The sequence below is a fragment of the Sus scrofa genome, chromosome 9 (assembly GCF_054392235.1).
Source record: "Sus scrofa isolate SSC_HxYL_T2T_F1_AM1 chromosome 9, Sscrofa_HxYL_maternal_Yorkshire_Landrace_v2.0, whole genome shotgun sequence".
In the NCBI taxonomy this organism is placed as follows: Eukaryota; Metazoa; Chordata; class Mammalia; order Artiodactyla; family Suidae; genus Sus; species Sus scrofa.
The window spans coordinates 112,967,410-112,994,452 of NC_139391.1; the positions used below are offsets into that span (position 1 = coordinate 112,967,410).

The 27,043-nt window shown below is 41.1% G+C and overlaps 1 protein-coding gene across 48 annotated transcripts in view; it reads right to left on the reverse strand.

Moving 5' to 3' along the window:
- NRCAM (neuronal cell adhesion molecule) overlaps positions 1 to 27,043 on the reverse strand; it is a 317,402-nt gene that overhangs the window by 240,250 nt on the left and 50,109 nt on the right. For 45 of the 48 annotated variants that reach the window (XM_084977477.1, XM_084977466.1, XM_084977498.1 and 42 more), the window contains one exon: positions 9,820 to 9,958. The exons of 2 other annotated variants lie outside the window; for them this stretch is intronic. The gene's annotated coding sequence lies outside the window, so the exon portion shown is untranslated. Of the gene's footprint in view, positions 1 to 9,819; positions 9,959 to 27,043 lie in introns of those variants that run through there. One more of the 48 variants, XM_084977473.1, reaches the window with a different exon arrangement.

The window sequence follows — 27,043 nt, forward strand, 5'->3', positions numbered from 1 at the left end:
GGCCAGAAACACAGGGGTATGGCGTACATACCCCTATGAGCTAGAGAGCCATTTGAAGAGTTTTAACTTGGCAGGAAAGGAAGCGATAAAATGTGGTATTTTAACTGGAAATATTGGGGAGAATCCTAGAGGCATGGGATCAGCAGGAATACCTGCAAAACTCATGGTTCTAGCAGGAGATCCATTTAATCAGGTAAACTCTTTTTTTTTTTTTTTTTTTTGGCTGCACCCACGGCATATGGAGGTTCCCAGGCCAGGGATTGAATCTGAGCTGCAGCTGCAACCAGCTCCACAGCTTCAGCAATCCTGGATCTTTAACCCACTGCACCAGGCCAGGGATCGAACTCAGGCCTCAGCAGTGACTCCAGCTGCTGTAGAGACAACGCTGGATCCTTAACTCACTGCACCACAACAGGAACTCCTAATCAGATAAACTCTTAAACAAAGCCTCTAGCTGTAAGTGCTAAAAATAAAAACAAATAGCTAATGAAAATGGAGCTCCTTAAGTCAAGGTGTGAGGGGACCCCAAGACTGACCCCTCAGTGGTTGCACTCTAAGGTCTGCCAGGCTTCTTTTGTTTTGTTTTGCCTTTTTTGCCACCTTGCGGCAGATGGGGTTCCCGGGCCAGGGATCAGATCTGAGCCAAAGTTGGGATCTACGCCACAGCTGTGGCAAGGCCAGATCCTGTAACCCACTGTGCAGGCCTGCAACTGCACCTACCTCCCAGTGCTCCAGAGACACCACTGATCCCCTTGTGCCACAGTGGGAACTCCCTGTCAGGCTTTTTTTGAAAGAAAGGATTATGGTGCAATGAGCATCTGACACAGGATGCTGGGAGAGATCCAAAGGAAATCCATGCGGATATAGTTCAGTGCGGGAGGGACAAAGCATCTGGGGGCTGTGGTGGAGGCAGAGCCGGGCACTTTGGCTTATAGTCTGAGTCTCCTTCAGCTGCCTCATTCTGTCTCTGCCTATGACTATTTGGCAAGACATGCCAAGGGGAAAATGCAAAATCCAATATACTTACTAGTAATTGAGAAACAGCTTAATGGCTTCTTCTTATCTTTTGACACCAAGGTCTTAAAAGAACATTTAAAAACCTAGTCTCATATCCCTTCTTTCATCTTATCTCTAAGCCATTAATTGATTGAAAACGATGTTTGTCAAAGTTCCAGACTTCTTCCTGTTGTTCTAAAGAGAGTGAGACAGTGATGTAATACACACACACACACACACACACACACACACACGTGTTCATTTTAACCATGTCATCCCAATAAATGAGTCTGAAAAGAACTTAGCCTGCGTATATATAAATGGCCCAAGATGGTAGGCTTTCATTTATTTTTATAGAGAATACAAAGAGATGACACACAATGTGATTGAAAATTATGATAACAGCTATCAGATTTTAAAATAGACAGAAAGACACCCATTCCATGAAAAAGATGTGCTCCGTTATCAGAAACCCACATACAAGGTGCATCTGGACATTTTTCAAAGATACTTTAAGAAAGCTAGTTATAAAGAAAATGAAAGTGGTCAAACAGGACTTCTTTCTTTGCAAAACAGAGCACGTGTGCCTGACTTTCTCAGAAGCATCATCTCTGAAATCAGAAATCACAGCATCACGGAGGTCAGAGTGCCCCATAAATTCTCTGGGAAGCATCTCAGTGATTTGGGAATGAACACTTTCTTCTTCTTCTTCTTCTTCTTCTTCTTCTTTTTGAAGAATTTTAAAAGTATATATTCTACAAGTTCCTTCCTTTTTACTGTCCAAGAATAAAGAAATTCCCTTGATACAAACCCAACTAACTTCTCCTTTCACTTATGTCCATTTTCTCTTCTTCTGTCCTCGTGAACATGGACAAAACATGTCCAATACCCCCTTCATAAAAGGCCTCCACTTATGTAAGTGAAGATCGAAGGCAAGTTACCCCTCAATTTTCCAACCTTAATTCCAGATCCTTCAATTTTTTTCTAGTAGGAGTTCCTTTTCAGTTCTTTAATCACTTTAGGTTCCCTTTGGAACCCTGCCCAACATCTCCACATACTTAATTAAAAGGAATGGATGCTGTGGAAGAAATTACCTAAAATTGCATGTGATGATGCATCTTTTACTAACCTGAAACTCTACTAAAATAAATGTCATAAAAATGACATTAAAATGCATTCTGGACTGTAATCAACTGGTGGGAACTAGTATATTATTTATGGATTATTTGTAGGTAATTACAACAAAAGCTATAGTTTAATGAGTGCGTCCTGGGTGCCAGGCCCTGAATACTTGGCTATCAAATCCTGCTAATACCTCTTAAGAGGTCAGTAGTGTTATCCTCATTTTCCACAGGAACAGCATAGGCTCAATTGTCAGAGTTCTACGATTATGATTCCAGAGCCAGCACTTTCTCGCACTACTCTAAAAACACATACTCACACTCACACGTACACAGGGCATGGTCCACGTGTGGCAGTGGCTGCAGGTCAGGCATCCCCAGAAACAGATGCTGAGATGAGAATTTACCAGTGGGGATGTCACTGGTGAGGGCTCGTGAGCTCAACACATACGGCAAAGTAAATAAAGCAGGCGAGGCAGTGGGAGAAGCCGGGCTGTGGTACAGTCACAACATAAGCTCCAGCTGACCCCACAGGTCCAACAGTGTTGTCTTGAAAGGGGGCAAGGGCCTTTGTGTCCCCAGATGAATAAGCCATTAAATGTACACTGTTGCCCTGGGGCAAGTGGTAGAATACTAGGTAAGGCAACTATCTTTAGCTAAGAGCTGAGGGCAGCCACCAGGAAGGTCCCCACTGTGAGCTCTCAGCTGTCAAGACTCCCAGAAGCTAGGGAAAGGGCATCTCAGTCCATCAGCAAAGGACTGAATAAAGAGGACTGGATAAAGAGGATTTATACTGGATAAAGAGTATGTAGTGGAATATGACTCAGCCATGACAAAGAGTGAAATAGTGCCATTTGCAGCAACATGGATGCAACTAGAGATTCTCATACTAAGTGAAGTAAGTCAGACACAGAGAGAGGGACAAATATAATATGAGATCCCTAATACATGGAATCTAATAAAAATGACACAAAAGAACTTATTTACAAAACAGAAACACTCAAAGATTTTGAAACCAAACTTACGGTTCTCAAAGGGGAAACGTGAGAGAAAGGGATACACTGGGAGGTTGGAATTGGCATACACAGTAACAAGGACCTTCGGTATAGCACATGGAACTCTACTCAAGATTCCATCATAACCTATATGGGAAAAGAATCTGAAAAAGAATAGATATATGTATATCTATAACTGACATATAATGTTGTAATAGTTTCAGGCTATACACCTGAAACTAATACAATATTGTTAGTCAACTATGCTCCAACATTTTTTTTTTTTAAAAAAGGGTATCTTAGTCCTGAAAGGGTCAAGGGATCAGAGTGACACATCACTGTCCCCCTACAGTGACTCTATTTTCAGATCCCTAACTTGGGACATGGTTCTGGGCACCTGTTTGTGGCTTGGTAAGTCACAGAAATCATGTAGCTTTTTTTTTTTATTACTCAAATGAATTTATCACATCTGTAGATGTATAATGATCATAACTCTCCAATTTCACAGGAAGAAATCATGTAGCTTTAATGCCAAAGAAACCCAAGAAATAAAGCAGAGGCAGGCAAAGTACTAGAAATACTGCTTTGGTTTATGCGCAGGAAACGGAAAACACCGATGGCTTGCCTTTCATTCAGTCTCTCTTTCTTCACCTCTTTCTGCCTGTTCCTCTCTCTCTGTCCCTCTGCTGCGTGACATTCTGTATATGATACACATACACTGATATGATGACTGTAAACAAAACTGCAAAGTTTTTTTCTGGCCACACCTGCGGTATGTGGACGTTCCCAGGACAGGGATGAAACCCTCACCAAAGCAGTGACAACACCAGATCCCTAACTGCTAGGTCACAGGGAACTCCCCATAGTGGGAACTTGGAAACAGAAGAGGAGAGAGAATGGTTTGAAATATTGGTAGCAGGTAATTATTACCCAAGTGGGTATCACCATTTTTGAATAGTTCAGTCAGTGATAATACACGTGTCCTCTAAAGGAAAGATGTCACAAAGGATGAATAAACCCCATTAGTAGGTTTTACATCCTCAATAATGTTTCTCTCCTTAATCTTTCCTCACAGATTTTATTTTTGAAACCATATTCACAAGACATAATTGCCTCAGGATGGTGCTTGCCTGAAAAGAAAAAGCACAAATACTTTTACTATTGATTGTTGAAAAAAGTTGTTTCATTTTCCACTTTATAATGAGAACAATCAAAAATGTTTTCAAAGTTTAAAGTCAAAATTATGTATTATTTATTGTTCTCAGTTGATCCATTATGGAGAAGCTTTTAAAAAGCTAGAAAGCCAACAACCAGCTAGAATGGCTTATGAGGCCATGAATTTGAAATAGATCCCCTGGGGACAACAAATCCAGCTTATATTATGGGAAAATGTGAAGAGTCATTAATTCATATTAGGCTGCCTTGCTATTCTATTAACAAATGCAAAAATAAATTCTCTAGTCGCTCTTCTCATTTTAACATGAGCAGCAAGATATTAGTGCAGAAGCTGGAGTTCAGAAAGTTAATGATAAACCTGAGTCAAGAATAATTTCAAAAGGACTCAAACAACAAAAGGCAGTGGAGAGTGAAAAATTCAAATGTAGCAGGACATTATCTGATTACAAATCCACTGCCATTGTCCTCCACTGAAAATGGTCCACAAATTGCTGATGCAGTCTATGACCTCTACAGTGGGATTGAATTTGGATCAAAAAGCTGGTGGCTCAGCATTTCCTGTCCCCTCTCTTTTCAAAATCCTACACTACAAAAGGGCAGAGAGTAACACACTTTACTGATAAATATGATGTGAGCCTGTTGGAAGACTGCCCATTCAAAAGGGTCCCTCTAGCAACTCACCTAAGGCTTTTACTTTTTTTTTTTATCTTTTATTTTTATTTTTTGTCTTTTTGCCTTTTCTAGGGCCACTCCCTTGGCATATGGAGGTTCCCAGGCTAGGGGTCGAATCTGAGCTACAGCTGCTGGCCTACACCGAAGCCACAACAACTCGGGATCTGGGCCACGTCTTCGACCTACACCACAGCTCATGGCAACGCTGGATCCTTAACCCAGTGAGCAAGGCCAGGGATTGAACCTGCAACCTCATGGTTCCCAGTCAGATTCGTTAACCACTGCTCCACAACGGGAACTCCAAGGCTTTTACTTTCTAAGAGGAGTTTTCCCTAAACAATCCTCTTTGAGCAGAATTCTGTGCTCCAATGACAGGGCAGAAGGAGGGCAGTCCTGAGTGTTATTTCAAACTCCAAATACTTTTAAATGGCACCTCCAAAGCTAACATAAATGCTCTCCATTGCATTGTTGGCCTAACGGTACTTACAACACTCACTCTGGAATCTGAGCAGAAAGCAGCTCCTCAATACTGTTGGCCACAGAAAGTGAGCTCAGCAGAAGACCTTACCACCAAGCCAAACAACAGCGATGAACGTGGACTTGCCCTTCCCAAGCCATTGCGCCATCTTGCATCTACTATCTGCATTAAGTTTCCACATCTGTCCATCCCTGTTCCTGCCGTTGATCTGTCCAGTATGACCACGCTATGGAGAGGCAATCAGGTCAAGACAGGGTCTCCCCAGGGTCTCCTTATCAAGTGAAGGGTGATGTGCCAATTTCCCAATCCAAGATCGGCTGTCCCCACCCCTAGTGCCATAAACCCAAAGTGCCAAGGGTCTCACATCTCGGAGACCTCATATGAGTCTGTGCCTATCACACAGAGACTATGAGTCAGACAGAAAGGCAGAAAAGGAGAGAGAGAGAGAGAAAAAAACTGGGAGACATATTTCTTATATGTGTCCTGCACATAAACAAGTGGAAACTTCTGTTGTTACCGGCAGCTCTCGGGCTGAGTGAATCACGCTGTTTTACCCGCACCCTGACGATTTACAGCCCACTGGTTTCACAGTAATGACTGCCCATTCTGGGAATGTCAGAGAACAATTCATTGTCCTCAAGACCACCTACAACTTGCATGCATCTGACGTCATTCTAAGTTACACCAACTCAGCATTTCCATGAATTCATTTTCTATACATGAAAGTCAGCCGGTACTACGATGTATTTGGCCAAATCGGGAATATCTTCTGCTTAAAAAGGTTGGTTTTAAAATAACTGAGTGTCTTTTTTAATGTACAAACGTTGCCTTTTATTTTAAAAGGGGAAATAAAACTGAAAAAAAAAAAAAATAGAATGTTTCGGGAAACTGGGGTATGTGGCCAGGACTTGCATTGTTAGGGAATGTGCTTAATACATTCTTACTCAAAGTACCTAATAGGGGAAAATTGGCTTGATGATGGATGTTGAAGCGACAGTCCCATGTGACCTGGAATTTAAGCATAGGTAATTTTGATTCTCTTCCAATCTTTCCTTGTAGCAGTGGGACCAGTTTAGAGAAATAAAGGATGCCAAAAACAAAAGCCACACTTAAAAAAAATGCTTAGGTACAAAAATAAAAAATAATAAAACCAGAGCCTAAAGCAGTAAAGCAAACTCTTGTTGGCTGAATGTAGAGTGATTAACCAAAGCATATATCGTCGGTGTGAGCTGATTGACTTAATTCAATTTCCTATTTTAAGATACTTAGATAACTTCACAGTTCAGTAAAGATTTGGAATACGAGGGGAGAAAAATGAAGTGGAAAGGACAGAATGAGTTTCAACAGACCAGGGCTCTGGCTCCGGCTCTCAGCACTGAGTCAGTTACTTAATTTTGCTTCAAATTAATTCTCTCGTGTATAAAAATGGAAGTGACAGATTAACTGATCTTGAGAGTCTCTGGAAGGACGGCAGAGAAGTGAACTGGAAAGAGGAGAAAAGGGTCATTTTGTAATTTTCCAACAGGTCTTAAGGAAAAACATCCGTAAAGCTAATCAAGGCCATAGTAATCAAATAAAATTCCCTCAAAATAGTACTATTGTGAGTATTATTTGAATTTAAAATTTTTACCCATGACATTCCCTCAAAGAAGGCTCTGAGTAATGTATTTCAAAACTCCAACTTGGGTAGACTTGATCTCAAACAGTGCGGCCTCTGTTACACCCATCCTCCTTAATGACATTCTGGGTTGATGCTGGGCAGTTCCCAAAGGGAGGGAGGGGCCCTGGCACCATCCCCCGGGAGGAATGCAAGACCCGCCTCAGTCTCCCATGGGCCAGGCTCAGATCCTGGGCAGAGCAATGAAAGCCAGGAATGCACAGGAAACCTTGATTTATACTGAAAAAAAAAAAAAAAAAAAAAAACAACTGTACTTTGGAAAGCCAAGCTCTTTTCAGACATAATTTCTATAATCACCGGGATTACAGTGGAGAATGGCACCAGCTTGTGACTCTCCTACCTTTGAGGGTTTACATTGTTTTGTAAATACTGGGTGACACTTCCTGCAGTCAAACTCAAAAGGTCACAACATTTGTCATTAGGAAAAATCCTACTTTATTATGTCAAGAAAATAAGACCCACAAGAACAGATGCAAACAAAATGAGGTAACGTCAAAATAACGGGAGTTTGAGAAGGTGATGAGTTGTGTTTTACGTGCCCTAATGAATAATAGTGAACGTTTAAGTACAAAATCAAATTTATATTGTTGTAAAAGATTTTTAACTATTGCTAAGACCTCTTAAAGTAGTGTTGCTAGCCCTGAATCCTCTCCTCCCCTCCAAACTTACACTTCCAACTGCCTGGTGGACACTTTGATGTAGATGTCCCAAATATACTTCGAAGTCCTCTTCTCCCCAACAAGTCTGTGTTCCTCCTAAAGCCCCTTGATGACATCATCAGGCTCTCAGCGACCCAAGTCAGAAACTGACAATCCCAAGTCCTGATGTCTTCTCACTTTCAACACCCAATCACCAAATGCAACATTCTAGCTCTCTGAAATTTCTCTCTCCACTCCTCCCTGCTTCTACCAACTCTAATCCTCCCATCTCTTCTCCAGATCGTTACCAAAAGAATCTTCCTTCCTTCAATCTTGCTCACCTGCAGCTCTTTCTCTATACTTTCTCCAGGGTAACACCTAAAATGCCAATGACTGCCAGTTTACAAGCCCTCATTGGAAAAGAGAACCCTCCTCTGCTGTTGGTGGGAAGGTAAACCGGTGCAGCTGCTATGGAGAACATTATGAAGGTTCCTCAAAAAACTGAAAATACAGTTACCATATGAGCCAGCAATTCCAACTCCTCGGCATATATTTGGACAAAACTCTAATTCGAAATGATACATAGCACCCCTATGTCCACAGACTAGCCAAGACATAGAAGCAACCTAAATGTCCCTCGACAGATGAACAGATTAAGAAGATGTGATACACACGTGTGCATGCACACACACAGTGGACTACTACTCAGCCATAAAAAAAGAGTGAAATGTTACCAATTGCAACAACATGAATGGACCTAGAGATTATTATACTAAGTGAAGTAAGTCAGAGAGAGACAAAATAAGATATCACTTACAGGTGAAATCTAAACTATAATACACGTGCATTTATCTACAAAACAGAAACAGACTCACAGACACAGAAAACAAACGTATGGTTACCAAAGGGAAAGGGGATTGGAAAGAGATAAATTGGGAATTTGGGATTAACAGATACAAACTACTATATATAAAATAGAGGTAATAAGGTCCTACTGTACAGCAGAGGAACTATATTCAATATCCTTTGATAAATCATAATGGAAAAGAACCTGAAAAATACATATATCTGAATCACTTTGCTATACACTTAAAACTAACACAACACTGTAAATCAACTACGCATCAATTAAAAAAACCCTCAGTATTTACAAACACACACACATCTATGGTTCAACAATCCTGAACAACTTATTACTTCCACACACACCTATCCCGCCACTGTGACTGCAATGCCCTCCTCCACCCCACCCTGATCTTTACCACACTAACTCCTATCCATCTTTCAAGGACCATTTCAGGGGTCACCTCCTCCAGGAAGTCTACTTTTACACATACAATCCTCTGGCCCCAGGCTGCATGTGACGGCATTTCCATTCCTTAGCATACTGTCAATATACTTATATCATATTGGAGTTGGTCATATTTATTTCTGTGTCTTCCTCCTGTATTTGACAGAGAGTCCTTGAAGGGAAGGACTTAGCACCTTTGCGTCTTGAGATCCTAGCAAACTACTGAATCGAAGGAAAAATGAATCAAACTATGGAGGACCCCAGACTGGAGGGTATGAGAATATTTGGATGACTATAAATGTTCAGAAATGGTCATTGCTTTCTTACTTTTGTGGAAATAATAGTCCACGGTTTACAAAGGGATTTCACATAAGGTATATTGTTTGATCCTTAAAACAATCCTAGAAGGCAGTGTAAGCAGAAATTAAGGCTAAGAGAGACCCCAAATACACAGGAAATTTCTCTGAGAAGAGAAACACTACTGATTTTTTAAGAGGTGTGTGTGTGTGTGTGTGTGTGTGTGTGTGTGTGTGTGTTCCAATAAGTCTTCATAGATCTTCATTCATAAATCTACACTTCAAACAAATTCCTGTTCGTTCAAAATAGTCAACTGATTTTCTTCATAACTACTGAAAAAATCTCCCGAAAAATTTGCAATTCTTTAACAGAGAATTTTCACTAATCTATGCCCTCTTTGACAAGAAGCAGATCTTAGAAGACAGAACAGCTCATTTCAACGTCTGAAGACCAAAGAGGAAACTGTTTCATTCTCACCAGCAGAAGATCTACTGGGCCAGGAGTCTCCCGCAAGTTTCCCTGATTCTGGAAGCTGTCCTTTTCTCAGGATGCCAGCTGGTGAGAATAGCTTTGGTCAAAGTCTTCAGCAAACAGAGGTGGAATATCACAAAGATTCCTGTGAAGGAAAAAAAAAAAAAAGAAAGAAAAAAACACAGAACAGTGTAAATTGTTTCGGGTGAGCTTATTCTACTAAACTGAGATTTCATTCAACAGTCCTAGTAAGATCGACAAGGGGAACTTAATACAAATCAAATCCCATGATTATTTTTAACCAAGCATTACTGCACTTAAGGACATCAGTGTCTAAGAAACTTGAAGCAATTTAGTGGCAACAGGTAATGAAAACAGGTAACACGATGCCAATTACATTTTGGTATAGGACAGAAGTCTGAATGACCTCCAAATAGCCGGAGACAACTGCACACAAATCAAAGAGGGGAAAAAAGGCACTTGATCTCATTTCACTCTAATACTTCATGGGAATACACGGTGCTTTGCAATCACAGCAACACACAGGCCGCAGCTGGGAAGACTCTTAACACAGACTGAAAAGAACAAACAATGAAGAACTAAGTATTTGATCAAGGTTGACGGTGTCAGCCAGGGACGCAGCCATGCAATTACATTTTAGAGGTGGCTTTGAAGGCGGGGAGAAAAGAAGGCATCTGGGAACGACCATTTCAGAACACACCATAAGCATAAGGTTAAGGTAGAATGGCGCAGAATGAAACCTTAATTAAACGGAAGCCAATGAACAGACGTGTTTGAATAGTGTGTTTATTTAATAGCTCACTTTTATGAGAAAGGGTGCAAAAAAATCACAGAAAAAAAAACTGTTCAGAAAAACCTCTCTTAAACCAGAACTTAAGGTCAGTGTATAGAGAAAAAAGAGCAGAAGCCCTGCAGTCTAGGCCTGCCTTCTCCACAGACAGCCTGACCTTGGGCTTGCTAAGTGCTTCTCAACCTGGCGGGCACATGCGCATCACTGGGAGAGCTCTTAAAAAATATCAATGGCTTGACTCCATGCAGCCAAACAAATCCCTGACCATGACATCAGGAGATCAGGTGGGAAGGAGCCCTCTTCCCAAGGAGAGGAAGGCAGAAGAGTCCAACACTGACTCAGCGCTAACAGTTGTATCTTCTCTACACATTCTGCACCTGACACCTCAAGTGTGTTTGAAAAGAAATATAGTTTAAATTAATAGTATCCCAAATTTTTAAACCCCATACAATATGCAGTTCCCCAATTTTCAAGAGATAAGAATTAGGCCTCTGAGAGGTACCATGACTTGTGCAAAGTCCAAGCAAAGAAGTGAGACCAGGATGGAGTCAAGTCTTCCAGGGAGGGTGAAGGCAGATCAGGAGCTGAGACAGGACACAACCCTCTTTTGGGCCAAGCTGGGTATGACAGGATGACATGGGAGCCACACCATTGACAAGCACCTGAGCTCCTGACTTTCTGGGCAGAGGAGAGCATCCCCTCAGGGTTCCCGGCCCTTATGGAAAAATGAAGATAAAAATAATCCTAGGAGCTAAATTCTCCAATACTCTGCATGAGCAAGACACTGTGCAAAGTGCTTTCATGTTCACACCAACTTTCTGACCTTAAGTACTATTATTATCTCCAGTATACAAATCAGGAAACGGAAGCTCAGAACCCTGGGTCTTGTTTCCAAAACTGGTAGAAGTGGAAATTTAACAAAGCCAGTCTCGCTCCAAAACGAGCCATGTCCTGCCTCGAGGGAGGATGGTAAATAGGCAGCTGGAGGCAAGGCTGTCCTGCCCTGTATGTGTCACCTCTGTTTGTCACAATGCATTCTCACCTTGCAAAGTGGGAACCGAAGCATCCTGGAATTTTCCTGGTGCTTTCAGATTTTCTCTGATTGAATAACTAATTTCTGTTGTTTGGGAAAGGATTAACATTGTACAGAGTGATTTTTATTCTCCCTTCACGACGACAACAAGAACAACACATGCACACACTCACACTTCCAAGTTAGTAGAGTTTGATTAGTGAGATTTAATGACTAGCTCAGACAACTGTCAGAAGAGTCACCGCTGCAATCTGTCCTAAATGATTCAGTCCCTCGTGATGTGTGAGTTTAAAAGCTTAACTGAAATCTTTGGAACATTATCTATAATTCCTTGGGGAAAAAGTATGAAACATTCTTACACTCCTCTTCAAAATCTTAGAGAAGCATCTTTGTTGCAGTTTGTGGTACCAATACATTTACATTATATAAATGACTTCCTTTCTTTAAATAGCATCATCAGTACTGACTACAATAAAATCTAATTTACGAATACTGCACATATGAAATACATTTTATTTAAGAGGCTGATGCAAAAGCATGACTGATTCTGACACCTTGGGCAGACCCTAATTATACTGTGGCAGAATCATCTTCAGAGCTCATTTTAAAAATAATGTGAAAAGACGGTTTTCATTAGACACTTCTGGGAAGAAATGGGAGAGTGGCAATGAAAATGAAAACACGATTTTGAGAATTGGAAGGGGCCTGGAAAATGTGTCCACCATCTATCTGCCTACAGCCAATTCCAATTTCAGGGAACTCTGTGGAGGTGACTCTCTTCCTGTAATTTTCATTTCTTAGTCTCAATTCTGGCCCTTGGAGACAGATTCAGAATCATATCCTAGTATAAAGGTCCCCAACAGCAGCCCACTGTGCAGAAAAATCAGGGATCCACTGCCATTTCTGCAGGGATGGCCAATGATAGGACCTGGCATAAGCATCTGACTCCAGGGCATCCAGAGAGGCTGGCTTTGACCCCCAAGGCAGATTGGTGCCAACACCTCTGCCCTGGGAAAGAGATGATAAACAGCCAAATCAATCAAATCAACTCTCTCTGGGATCTGGACTGGATATGGGAGTCAGAATACTGAATATGCAGCAGGAAGCAGAGAAGCCAGAAGAGAGGGCATGAGAAAGGAGCCATTTCTGAAGCTGCCTCCAAGCCTGGTGATGTTCCCACTTCCCACATCCAGACAGGGATCAGTCCCTCCTCCTAAGGGTGCCCTGAGTCTCTGTTCTCCACAGCTCCAATTGCCCAATAAATATGGACTAAAATTACAGCACCTCATTGACCAGCCCCTCATATAACTGCATACCAGGATGAAAATGTCTCCACTATTTTCTGTAGCTATTTTTGTTAGAACCAAGAGAAGGCTTTCTCTTTTTTAAATTTTTACTTATTTTTTACTAAAGTACAGTAGATTTACAATGTTGTACCAATTTCTGCTGTACAGCCTAGTGACAGGTATACACACACACACACACACACATTCTTTTTCTCATGTTATCTTCCACCATGCTCTATTCCAAGAGATTGGATATAGTTCCCTGTGCTATACAGTGGAACCTCGTTGCTTATCCATTCTAAATGTAATACTTTGCATCTCTCGCCCTATTAATATTTCACCTTTCTAGAATGTAGTTCTTCATTCCGACTTGCCAAAAACTTCTGACATCTTAATTCTATCCTTCCAAAATATTTGCTACACCCTTCACTGTCATGTCACCTACAGATTAGACAAGCATGCCACTTAGAATGATGTTCATGCTATGACACAACACAGAGCTGATCACTAGTTCACAGAGCAAAGAGTGGCATCAAAATACGGAAAACCCAACTATTAATAAATCAAAGTGAATTCATTTCAGTGTCGAGGTCATTCCTTAAAATTAATAATTACCAACTCTCCAAATTGGCTGCAAATCATCCTGACGAAATAAACAGCTACATAAACTGACGTGACCAAGCAATTCATTTGCTAGATAAAGCTTTTAACATTTACTTGCTGGAGATTGCAAAACCCAGAAGAATTAGCTTTCAGCATCATTAGAGAAAATTAGGCCACAGTTGAGATAATTGGCAACATGAACTTTATGGTTAGTGTAATTACCTGTGCAGCAGACCAAGAAGTTACATTTGAGAAACATCTTGCAAAAACAGGGCCAAGTCCGCCTCATCCTTTCCTGAGGCAATCGTGAAAATTAGCAGAGTCTATCATTTTAGGTCATCTGGTATACCCCTGCCAACGTAGACTTGTTCTCTTAAGATTTCAAATGCTTTGTCTAACTTTGCTTTCAGTAAGCCTCGTGGGATTTCCTCTTACAATAAAAACCCCCACATTTGAAGGGCTTTTTAACTTCCTGTATCTGCTTTTCTTAGTTGTTCTATATCCACAATAATTGTCTAGCTGTCAAGCTGTAATTTCTCATAGTACCCAGAGCAACCAAACCCATCCTCACTCACAGTTCTAATGGATACTTCTGGTCCTCCCAGGGCTTGCTGCACATAAAGGAAGACTAGAAAGCTTCAGAGGGTGGGCCTGACAGGCAACTCTTAAAGAAAGCATGTGAGTGTATGTGTAGATCCCATGCCATCTCTGCCAACCACACAGAGGCCGCCCGGCTTGCTTCTTTTCCTTTTTCTCGGTTATGTTGAACTGTTAAAAGTGTTCACCTGACAATTACTGTTGAGGTCCACTAGAGGCCAGGGACAACCCTGGGAACCATGAGAGACACCAAGGTGACTAAGACTTGTCAGCATCTGCTCAAAGACAGGGATGAGCGATCCTAATACAATCTTGTGCTGTATGCCATTTTGAGGTTTATCTTCCACAGACATAATCTCGCTTCAACACAGAAAAATAAGTATTCTTGACATTTTACAGATAAAAATAGACTTTTAGTAAGAGCAGGTGACTTCGTAATGATTCATCCTGATAGGGATAGAGTAGAATAATTTTTAGTTTAAAAATCCCACTAGGGGGAGTTTCCATCGTGGCGCAGCGGAAACGAATCCAACTAGGAACCATGAGGCTGCAGGTTCGATCCCTGGCCTCGTTCAGTGGGTTAAGGATCCAGTGTTGCCGTGAGCTGTGGTGTAGGTCGCAGAGGTGGCTCGGATCTGGCGCTGCTGTGGCTCTGGCACAGGCCGGAAGCTGTTGCTCTGATTAGACCTCTAGCCAGGGAACCTCCATATGCTGCAGGTGCAGCCCTAAAAGGACAAAAGACAAAGAAATAAATAAATAATAAAAATTCACTAGGGGATTGAAGACCGAAAGGTGATTTTAAGGGAGGGTGGGACCCTGTTTTAAGCTAATGACCACTCAAAAGAAAGAAAGAAAAAAAAATCCAGTAACTTAGCAACAATCTATACCACCTGGAAGGAAGACCAGGTGCATCTGAGCACTGGGCACACTCAAGCCACCAACCCTGACAAGGGATCTGAATATTGTTGCATGAAGTCATGGAGTTCCCAGCCCCTAAAGAGGAGCTTTTCTGCATGTAGCCAAGTCAGGAATATACAAGAAAGGGGAAAAAACAAAGTGAAAGGGGACATTTTACTGAAATCGAGGATGAATTATCATATTTTAGCATATGCTACCACCCTTTTGCTAATATACTTATGATTTAAATAAAGAATGCCGTGAGAGTCCTAGTTAGACGACACAGAGTCAAAGGAGGAACTCAAGATGAAGCCTTGAATGTGCCCAAGAATGAGGAAGAAGGTGGTTGTCTCCCCTCCCCACTTTTTCTTTCATTATAGACACGCAGCCCTCTGGGTTCCCAGGGCTGTGCTCCCCTGCCTGCCACTGTATCGCACACCAGCATCCTGTGCTTATAAACTCACGCTGCCTATCGCTTTGCCTCAAGACGGGGTCTTTCTGCGACGAGACAAAAAAGCCAGAGCGTCAGTAAGTCCTGACACCAGGTGAGTAGTTTCAGTGAAACGACAATGGATTCAAGTCCCCGTCTGAGCTTTGACCAGGTTCAAGTCCCATCCGAGAAGGAGTGTAGTTTCAGTCCCAGCCAGTGAGTTGGCAAAATCAGGACCCCCAACGCGAGCCGTGTGATTCTCAGTTATGTTACTTCCACCAGCCCAACAGGTGCAATCGTGACTTATGCAAATACAAGGACAACACAGCAACACAGATTGAGTGCTGACTCCCCACTGGGTACTTCTGTAACTGGCTGGTAGATACCTCGTCTCTATAATGGCGTTATGAGGTGGGCCCTCTTATTCTCCCCAGAGGAGAAAACAGAGGCCCAGAAAATGGACTCAGGGCCCCAGGTGACATGGCCAGTCAGTGGCAGAAAGTGACGAACACCACAAGAACAGTGCCACCCAGGAGAAACGTGGAGAAAGTCACTGGCTCTGTTGCTAGGAAGAACACTAAGAAAGTTTTGGAACGTCTTCTAGCGTTTCCAGAACAGTGAGACTTTTCTTCTCTTGCAAATCCTCTGAGAAGACACTGGCATCAGAGATGAAAGATGGCAAATCCAAGAAAAGAAGGAGGTGCGATACTCCCCCCTTCCCTCCGCCACGGCTATGGATGTGCGAGGGGTTTGGCGGCACAAAGAGCTTCTGGTACATGAATCCCATCTGCTGCGCGAACAAGTGCTGTGTACATTTTCCGTTATTTCAGATTCTTTGGACAGATCACATGGGTGGAGCAGAGCAGAGAGAAGAGACCCTTGGCGTTTTGTGGCCTTATGTTTGTGGTGGGTGATTTTACAGTGACTGCCAGGTAGGCTCGTGATCTGGCGGTTTGCTAGGACACCAGTTTGAACTACACAGACTTGCCGGAGGCTCGCATGCACGGTCACAGTTCCCCAATTCTGAACCTTTATTCAGGTATGAAAGGAGGGAGCCAGTAAAAAAGGAAGTGCATCAGCCTTCAGTGACAGTCATGGGACAGAGTGGGCCGAGGGCCTCTCCGACAATACTTCTCCTAATCTTATAAATAATTCCATAAGGTGGCCAAAGTCACAGCATTTTTTTCTTTTTCTTTCTTTCTTTTCCCTTTTTTTTTTTTTTTTTGGTGGAGGAGGTGCTGCAATCATGGCATATTTAAGTTCCCAGACCAGGGATCGAACCCACATCTCCACAGTGACCTGAGCCACTGCAGTTGGATCTTTAACCTGCTGCACTATAGTGGGAACTCCTGCCACAGTAATTTTCTACGTGGGCCTATTGGGTCCCAGCAAGGACTAGTAACACACCCCAGAGTCAAAGAGCTTCTCCATGTCAGAGATGAGATCTGCACCCTTCTGCACAGTGGCCTGCCTCTTCGAATTCTGAAGTTTGTAAATGAGCAAACAAATAAACAAAAACTTGGTGAGGAAGGGAAGACAGTAGGTGAGAGACAAAACTTTAGTTAGTGTTGGAAAGTAGGTCACTTGAGCTATGAGATTTATGAAACGAAACACAGACACTTGGGGGAAATAGCTTCTACCAAAAGAGCGAGGAACCGCACAAACCTTTCTATAATCTTAAATTTATCTTTAAAATTTATTTTAATGTCCATGATTTTCTTTCCTGGGGAAAGGTTCATTTGTGCCATACATTAGGACAAGGAGAACAGACTTGTGGTTGCCAAGAGGGAGGGGAAGGGACTGGGAAGGACTGGGAATTTGGGGTTAATAGATGCAAACTACAGCCTTTAAATGGATAAGCAATGGGATCCTGCTGTATAGCACTGGGAACTATGTCTGGTCACTTGTGATGGAGCATGATAATGTGAGAAAAAAGAATGTATCCATGTATGTGTGACTGGGTCACCTTGCTGTGCAGTAGAAAATTGACAGAACACTGTAAATCAGCTATAACGGAAAAAAATCATTATAAAGAAATTTATTTTAATGAAGTAGAGTCAATTTACAATGCTGTGTTAAGTTTCTGGTATACAGCAAAGTGACTTAGTTTCATATATACATATATATATTCTTTTCTATTATGGGTTATCACAGGATAGTGAATATAGTTCCCTGTGCTATATAGTAGGACCTTATTACTTTCCATCCTGTATATAAAATAGGTTGCATCTGCTAATCCCAAACTTCCAATCCATCTGTCCCTACATGCCCCTTCCCCTTGGCAACCACAAGTCTGTTTTCTATGTCTGTGAGTCTGTTTCATAGATAAGTTAATTTATGTCATACTTTAGTTTCCATATATATGTGATATCACATGGTATCTGTCTTTCCCTTTCACTTAGGATGATAATTTCTAGGTCTATCTCTGTTGCTGCAAATGGCATTATTCTTTTTCATAGCTGAGTAGTCCATTGTACATATGTACTACATTTTTTCTACCCATTCTACTGTCCATGGACATTTAGACGCTTCCATGTCTTGGCTATTATAAATAGTGCTGCTATGAACGTAGGGGTGTATGTATCTTTTCGAATTAGAGTTTTATCTAGATATATGGGGTGGGATTGCTGGATCATAGAGCAACTCTATTTTTACTTTTGTGAAGAACCTCCATACTGTTCTCCATAGTGGCTGCACCAGTTTACATTCCCACCAACAGTGTCAGAGGGTTCCCTTTCCTCCGCACTCTCTTCAGCATTTATTGTTTGTAGATGGTTTGATGATGGCCATTCTGACCTGTGTGAGGTGATTCCTCACTTCAGTTTTGATTTTCCTTTCTCTGATAATTAGTGATGTTGAGCACATTTTCATGTGCCTATTGGCCATATGTCTATCTTCTTCAGCAAAAGGCCTATTTAGGTCTTCTGCCCATCTTTCCATGTGGTTGTTTATTTGTTTTTTTATTGAGTCATATGAACGGTTTGTTCTCACTCTTGAATTGAGTGATGCCTGGAAGCCTCACAAATTAGTTCCACAGGGATTGCTCTGTTCCTAGGAATTCAGAGGTCAAAGGAGGAACTGTGAAAGGCAGGAATGTACCTGGTGCACCTGGCATAGCACCAGGGACATATGTGGCAGAACACTGTGAGGGGCAGACTAAGTGCCTGGGGCGTCCAGAGGACCGAGAAGGTACTTCTCACTGGGATCTGCCTCACTGGCTGTCACTTCATTGAGCCACTGGCAGTGAAAGGGAGGGGAGAAAAAGCTCTGTACCTCTGGGGAACAGCAGAGCTGAGAAGTAGTTTTAGGCCAGAGGTTCGAGCTCATTTATAGGCTGAGGAGACCAATGTAATAAGCAGAAACACAGAGAGAATGAAGCTGCAAGAAGCAAAAGGGTGGACAGAGCTGAAGCCCAGGGCAGCGGGCTGGCTGTCAGGGAGGCAGGGAGCTCCAACTATTACCTTAGCTACTTTAACTATCTCGACCTAAGTGGTGTGCGGACTTATTTCACATCCCCTCCCTTGCTGGAGAGAACACTCCTCAGATTGAAGTGCCTCTGAAATGAGTTTTCTAGAACCAAGGCAACAAGGCCATATGCAGAAACCTGCTTATGTGCCTACTGCCCAGTTCTCGTGCTAAAAAGCAGTTGGAGTCAGTCAAAACAAAACGAAATGCCAAACCGCTTCAATAGTGATCACGGGCTTTGTAACCTCCAACTTGAGTTGAATAGAATAAATCCAGCAAATCTGCTCAGATGACACTTGGAAGCAACTGAACTAGTTCCAGCTTGACCAGGGGTTTGTTTATTTTGCTTAACTCAAGTTATTTATCAAACTGCTTAAAAAATGGAGTGCCCGCCTACTGGTGAATGCACCAGTTCCAAGGTGGAATCCTAATGGTTTTTATTTTCATTGACTGGACTGTTTTAGACAGGGTTTTATTTTATTTGGGGGAAACTTTTGCAGGTGATTTTTAATAACTTTTTTTTCTAATTTAAAAAAAGTGTCATTTTCCAGAATATGAAAAGGTTAAAAAAAAAATTAAAGCCAAATGTTATTTTCCATTACCAGAAATAAAAACACTGTCAATGTTTTGATGTGTGTCTTCCGATGTTTTATTTTTCAGTATGTATGTCGTGTGCAGACACATCTTTCAAAACAGAAGTGGAATCATACAGGATGCACTAATTTAGTAAACCTGCTTTCCTCACTTAAAAATACAAAATAAACATATCCTACCGAGTCAGTGTTAATGTCTACATGATGTTCTATCATATAAAGAAATCATTTTCATTTAACCAATTTTCAAATATCAGCCATTTGACTGACTTTTTAATATCATTTTCTAAAGATACACTATTTTACTAGCACTGGCGGAAAAAAAATCAGTAAAAATTTTTACACAATTATTACCCGGGACATTATTAAGTTAAAAGTTCCATTTCCCTGCAAATTAAAACTACAATGAGGGGAGTTCCCATTGTGGCTCAGTGAGTTAAGGATCCAGCATTGCCACAAGCTGCGGCATAGGTTGTAGATGCGGCTCGGATCTACGGCTGTGGAATAAGCCTCAGCTGCAGCTCCGATTTGACCCCTAGCCAGGGAACTTCTATATACCGCAGGTAGTGTAAAAAGAAAAAAAAAATACAAGGAGGTACCACCTTATACTGGTTAGAATGGCCATCATTAAAAAGTCTACAAATAACAAATGCTGGAGAAGGTGGGGAGAAAAGGGAACCCTCCAACACTGTTGGTGGGAACGTAAACTGGTATAACCTCTATGGAAACCACTGGGGGAAGTTCCTAAAAAGACTGAAAACAGAAGTGCCATAAGATCCAGCAATCCCACTCCTGGGCATATATCCAGAGAAAAGCATAATTTGAATAGGTACCTGCACCTCAATGTTCATAGCAGCACTATTTCCAACAGCCAAACATGGAAGCAATCTAAATGTCCATTGACAGATGAATGGGTAAAGAAGATGTGGTACATACACACAGCTGAATGCTACTCAGCCATAGTAAAAATGAAGCAATGCCATTTGCAGCAACATGGATGGACCTAGAGATTCTCATACTAAACGAGGTCAGACAGTGAAAGACAAATATCATATGAGATCACTCATATGTAGAGTCTAAAATATGACACAAATTAATTGAAGCATGAAACAGAAACAAGTTCACAGACTAGAGATCAGACCTGTGGTTGCCAAAGAGGAGGGATAGTTAAGAAGGGATGGACTGAGAGTTTGGGGTTAGTAGATGCAAACCATTATATACAGGATGGGTAAACAATAAGGTCCTACCGTATAGCATGGGGAACTTATTCAATATCCTGTGATAAACCATAATGGAAAAGAATATGAAAAAGAATATATATATATATATAACTGAGTCACTTTGCTGTACACCAGAAATTAACACAACACTGTATGTCAATTATACTTCAGTAAAATACATTTTTTAAAAAGTTCCACCTCCCGCATTGGGATTTGGGATCCACTAAACTGAGAGGGCTTCAGGCCAGATGCCAGCTCAGAGCGACAGCAGCCCACGTTCCCACCCGGCTCCCACAGCCCCCATCACGCCCTGCCCTCACCAGATCTGCGGTACATCTGCAGTGTGGCAATGCGTGGTCTGCTCTATTACGTGTGATCAGAGGCATTGGCTGACTCTTAATTCAGGTGACGGTTAAAAGCTTGACTTTTCCAATGAACACATCAGAGCAGGAAAGATGAACAAATTGGTCCCCAATCCCAGAACATGTGGAGACCATTTCACCTGGGTCAGAGAGAAAGTTTAGGGGCAACCCTGATAATCTGACATTAAAAAATGATATATGTTTCTTCTTGTCTTAACGGGGTCACATCATGCCTCAAAAAGAGACATAACATGTCTCAAAAGAAACAAAGGGCCAGGTTGTGAAATCATAAAGCACTATTTTCACTGGTGTTACTAGTATTAAGTACTAGGTGAGGGGAGTTACATCAGTCCTTGAATGTAAGTCTCTGCTGTAGCAGTTCTCAACCCTCCTGGCACTTAGGAATCCACAGATGATGTGTTCACTACCTTGACTGTGGCTGTATTTTCACAGGTGTAGCCATACATCAAAACTGATCAGCCTGTTCGCTGTAAATACGTGCAGTCTGTTGTATGTGAATTATACCTCGATAAAGCTGTTAAAAATTCAGACTCCACGTGCCCCAAACCCACACCTGAGATTCTGACTTAACTGGTTTTGAGTGGTTCCCCTGAATGTGAAGCCAAGAATCATCTACTATAAAACGAACCTTCCCAAAGCTAAATTCAATGATAAATTGATATGAAACTATGAGACTATTTTTAAAGAAGGGATTCTACCATTTTCAAGCAGAAAAAATACAAATCTGCTTTTTTAAAAAATGAAAGTGCTACCCAGCAAGGAAATTTAGTCTTGCTTTAATAATTTGTAATAATGAATTCAGCATTAAAGAGCCTACTGTGTATCCCAGGTACTAGTCTAGGCAAATCACAGATCATGTGGGGCTGATACTGCTAAGAGCCCAAAATTTTAAGTGGATTTAAAATAGATTTAATCAAATCCACAAACTAGTTTAAACACTGATTTATATAGGAAAAACTAAACATAGAAAAGGTAAAAATGAACCTGTCATGACTCCATGGACTGATTTTCTGTGGGAGGGGTTCAAATCCAGGAGGTTTTGCTCCATGTGCCAAGCCGCTGAGCTGGGTACAAGCTGTCTTAGCAAGAATGTGGGAAAATTGGAAGCTTCCTGCCAGAGGGCACCATCATCCCCTCTGGACATCTGTGGCTCCGTGCCAGGGTTCCATCTATAGGTCCAAGATGGCTTCACATCCATCATAAAATAGCCAAGTCCTCTTATTAGAGAAAACTCATATTCAATATTCGCTCACATCTGTCTTTACTCTGCTATTAATAAGAAACTTTGAAAATAATTAATGTTGGCTTCAAGTGCAGTGGAGCTGCATCCAGCTGGAAAGGGGCCATGGAGCCCAGGGCTCCATGACTCACCAAGGCTGAATGCTCTCTGAAAGGGATTAGAAGAGAAAGAAGTAGAACTGACCTTCATTCAGGAAGAAACGATCCCCCTGAGTTAATGGGGCTGGCTGTGTGTGGTGGTGAAGACAGAACTGTGGCCGTCACAGACATAGCCCATCTGAGGTCCTTGTCAACCTCAGCCTCCATAAGAAACAGCAAAATGAAATCAGGTGAGTGCAGTGCTCGGGGTTGGGGAAGGAAAGAGAGGTGCGGCATGTCCAGGGAGCTGCTCGTGGTGAGGCAAGATGTGTAGCACCTGACCAGGTGAAAAACATGGATGAGAAGCAGCAGATGGTCCCAAGGGAACATGAGCCCTTCAGTCACAGAATGAATGAATGAATGCCAGGCAGGAGTTCAGGAGCAAGGTTAGGGTTTCTGAGTACAGAGTATTAAGAGAAAGTTGAACTGAACATGAAAAGATGCTCAACATGGTTAAATTACTAGAGAGATGAAAATCAAAACCACAATGAGGTACCACCTCACACTGGTCAGAATGGACATCATCAAAAAGTCTATAAACAGGAGTTCCTGTCAAGGCTCAGAGGAAACAAACCCGATCAGTATCCACGAGGACGCAGATTCGATCCCTGGCCTTGCTCAGTGGGTTAAGGATCCAGCATTGCCATGAGCTGTGGTGTAGGTTGCAGATACAGCTCGGAATTGGCATTGCTGTGGCTGTGGTACAGCAGCTACAGCTCTGATTCAACCCCTAGCCTGAGAACCTCCATATGCTGTAGGTGTGGCCCTAAAAAGACAAAAAATGTCTACATACAATAAATGCTAAAGAGAGTGTGAAGAAAAGGAACCCTCCTACACTACTGGTGGAAATGTACATTGGTAAAACCACTATGGAAATCTGTGGAGATTTCTCAGAAAACTAAATATAGAATCTACCTTATGATCTAGCAGTCCCATTCCTGGGCATACCTATATCCAGACAAAACTTTCACTCAAAAAGATACATGCACCCCTATGTTCATTGAAGCACTATTCACAATAGCCAAGACATGAACCAACTTAAATGTCCATCGGTGAATGAATAAAGACGAATAAATAAAGAAGATATGATATATACACACACAATGGAATACTACTCAGCCATTAAAAAGCCATAAAAAAGAACAAAATAATGCCACTTGCCACAACATAGATGCAAGTAGAGATTCTCATATTGAGTAAAATTAAGTCAGAAAGAGAAAGACAAATACCATATGATAATCATTTATATGTGGAATCTTAAAAAAGGATAAAAGTGAACTTATATACAAAAGAGAAAGAGAACCATAGCTCCCTCCACGCTAACAGCCTGCAACAGCTATACTCATACTAGAAACTGAGGCTCCTCTTAATACTTGCTCCCTCAATATCCCCATCCATCTGATACCTCCTGTTGGCCTCTCTGCAGTCTGTATGACTCTTCAACTCTCTTTTCACCCCTGACATTTCTCAGATCACCCCAGGCCCTAGCCACCATGCCTGTGGACCAGGTTACCCTGTGTGTGCCTAACTCAGGGGTCCAGGAATCCGGGGGGGGGGGTTGGTGGAGGACACAATGCCTTGGTCATACCTCCTCAATGCTCTGGGTGTTTGAACATCACATTATTAGAGACCTGTGATGGATTTAGTGAGAAATTCAACTTTAATAAAATTTCCCCTGGCAAAAACAATCCTCATGCCCCATAGAAACTGTGAATCATAACGCCATGTTTATTTCAACTTCCTAGATAAATAATATGCTAGATTTATGAAGGAAATCTAGATTCAAACACTACACATATCAAACTTTCTAGTTCTTACTACCTAACTTGAAACCTTCAAATTTATACTCTGCCTATGATAGCTTTCTTTTCAAAAAGCTGTATTTGGTTGATTGATTTCCCACTAAATCATATCATCTTTGGCTTATTTCTGCCCCTACCCTAGGCTGGTTTTTACTTATTTGTATTGAAGTATAGTTGAATAACAGCATTGTGTTCATTTCTACTGTTTGGCAAAGTGACTCAGTTATACATGTATATATTCTTTTTCACATTGTTTTCCATTATGGTTTATTACAGAATACTGAGCAGAGTTCTCTGTGCTATACAGTAGGACTTTGTTGTTTTTCCATCCTATATAGAATAGTTTGCATTTGCTAATCCCACACTCCCAATCTTTCCCTCACCACCACCCCCTATTACCTGGGCAACCCCACAAGTCTGTTTTCTATGCCTCTAAGTCTATTTATACTTCAGAGATAAGTTCTTCTGTTCATATTTTAGATTCTACATGCAAGTGATATCATTTAATATTTATCTTCACTGTATAACTATATTTAGTATGATAATTTCCAGGTTCATCCATGTTGCTGCAAATGGCATTATTTCATTTTTTTTAATAGCTGAGTAGTAGTACATTTGTGTATTATGTAGCACATCTTCTTTCTCTGTCTTCCTCTGTTGATGAACATTTAGGTCACTTCCATGTCTTGGCTACTGTAAACAGCGCTGCTATGAACATTGGAGTGCATGTACCTTTTTGAATTATAGTTTCGTTTGGATGTATGCCTAGGAATGGCACTGCTGGATCATACGGTAATTTTATTTTTTCTACCATGGCCCTGGGTTGGTTTTTAACCCATTGCAAAAAGTAGAATATTGAGACATTAAAAAAAAAAAAAAAGAAGAAGTAGACTCACAAAAAACTGCTCAGCACATAGATTTCTGACTCTGTAAACACTCAAATCTAGATTCTCAGGTTACATTTTAGTCTCACTGCGCAATTGAGGAGACCTCAAATTTCAAGTTAGCAAACATCATTAAAGTATAGATACAAAAATATAAGCCCACGTGTATCAACTAAATAGTCTGGATTAAATTTTGCCCTATGTCCTTGGAGTATGATTTTATATCACTACACTTGTATTTTAAATCAATTTCTTCAAAAGAGCAACCCTGTAATTGTGATTTCCGTATAAATGGATACTCATCATACAGACCCTTAAAATGCTACAAGCCATTTCACACGAAGACTGGAGGATAATTTTCTGGGAGACGAGATGAAGGTGAAACATGCTCTTTAAAAATGTGATGGGTTTCCAGGAGTAGAGCGGTTGGTAATCCCCAGTGCCTGTGAAACTCCCAAGGGCACTTGCAGAAATGAGCCAATGCGTGGGCCCCATTCCCACGAACTTAATTGTTCAAGGGTGGGGATTGGGCCTTGATCAATTTTTAAAGCTCATTCTAATGTATATGAGAGGTAAACCTCCCCCGCCAGGTAGATGTTACTTCAGCAGGGTACTAAGAACCTTGTAATAAGCAGAGCTGGCCAAGCAACAGGTCACCTCTTGGAGGGTGGGTCCCCCATCATTCCAAGTGTAGATGGAAGGGCAGTGCAAAAAGGGGTCCTAAGATCACTGGAAGAGATTTTCTTCTTCCATACTAGTTCTACCTAGGGTCATCAGGTAAGTTAGAACAAGAAAAGAAAAACACCTCATTTGCAGTCTCATCCTTGGAACAAAAACCGCTTGCATAAAATCTTTCATATTGTCCACATAAGACTTGTTAATTTGCATAATAATATCAAAACTGTATACTGTTTCAGTACTATTTTAAAGAAATTTCCTTCCATAGTGAATTATTACACCCTGTATTGGGAGCTTGGGGTCCACAGATGCAAACTATTATAGAGAGAATGGATAAGAAAGAGAGTCCTACTGTGTAGCACAAAGAACTACATTCCATATTCCATTATGATTACTTTGCTGTGCACCTGAAACTAACACAACTTTCTAAGTCAACTATATTCCAATAAAACCTATTTTAAAAAAATTCCATTATGATAAACCATAATGGAAAAGAATATATATGTATATATATAACTGAATCACTTTGCTGAAGAGCAGAACACAACTATAATTCAATAAAATAAGTTTTTTAAAAATCGTTATATTCTAAATTTTGATGCTTTTTTTCCAACTTTCTACTACTTCACCTTTTTTTTTAATCAGTTGCTATTTGTTTTTCTTAAATTCATAACAAGGATTCCTCATCCTAAACGTTCTATGAAATGTCATTGGTACAGAACTATCTGTGGCTTCCTTACAAATATCTTTCCTTTTTTTTTTTTTTAATTCCTAAGCATGAATATGAAAATTTCCTCTGACTCTTTCTGAGAGATGAGCTTTGGTTCTTATTTAAAAAGATGATACCTTTGGGGTTCACCCCCCCCCCACTTAAATTTAGACAAGGAAGTACATGCAGAAGCAAAGAGGATGAAAAGAGAAAGTCCCTTCATGTCCCAATCCTGAACTGGAATTTTTTCAGTTTAGGTCTTTGTTGTAACTTATACCACTGGGCAGATAATTACACATACTCTTTTATAACTTACATTTTCAATGTCTCAAGATCCTTCTATACCAGACACATGGGTTCACATAATTTAACAGCCACCTAACACGGTGTTCCTTAGTTTGCTATCCATTCCTCTCTTGATAGATATTTCATTTGGAACCTACTTTCACTATTAGAAACAAA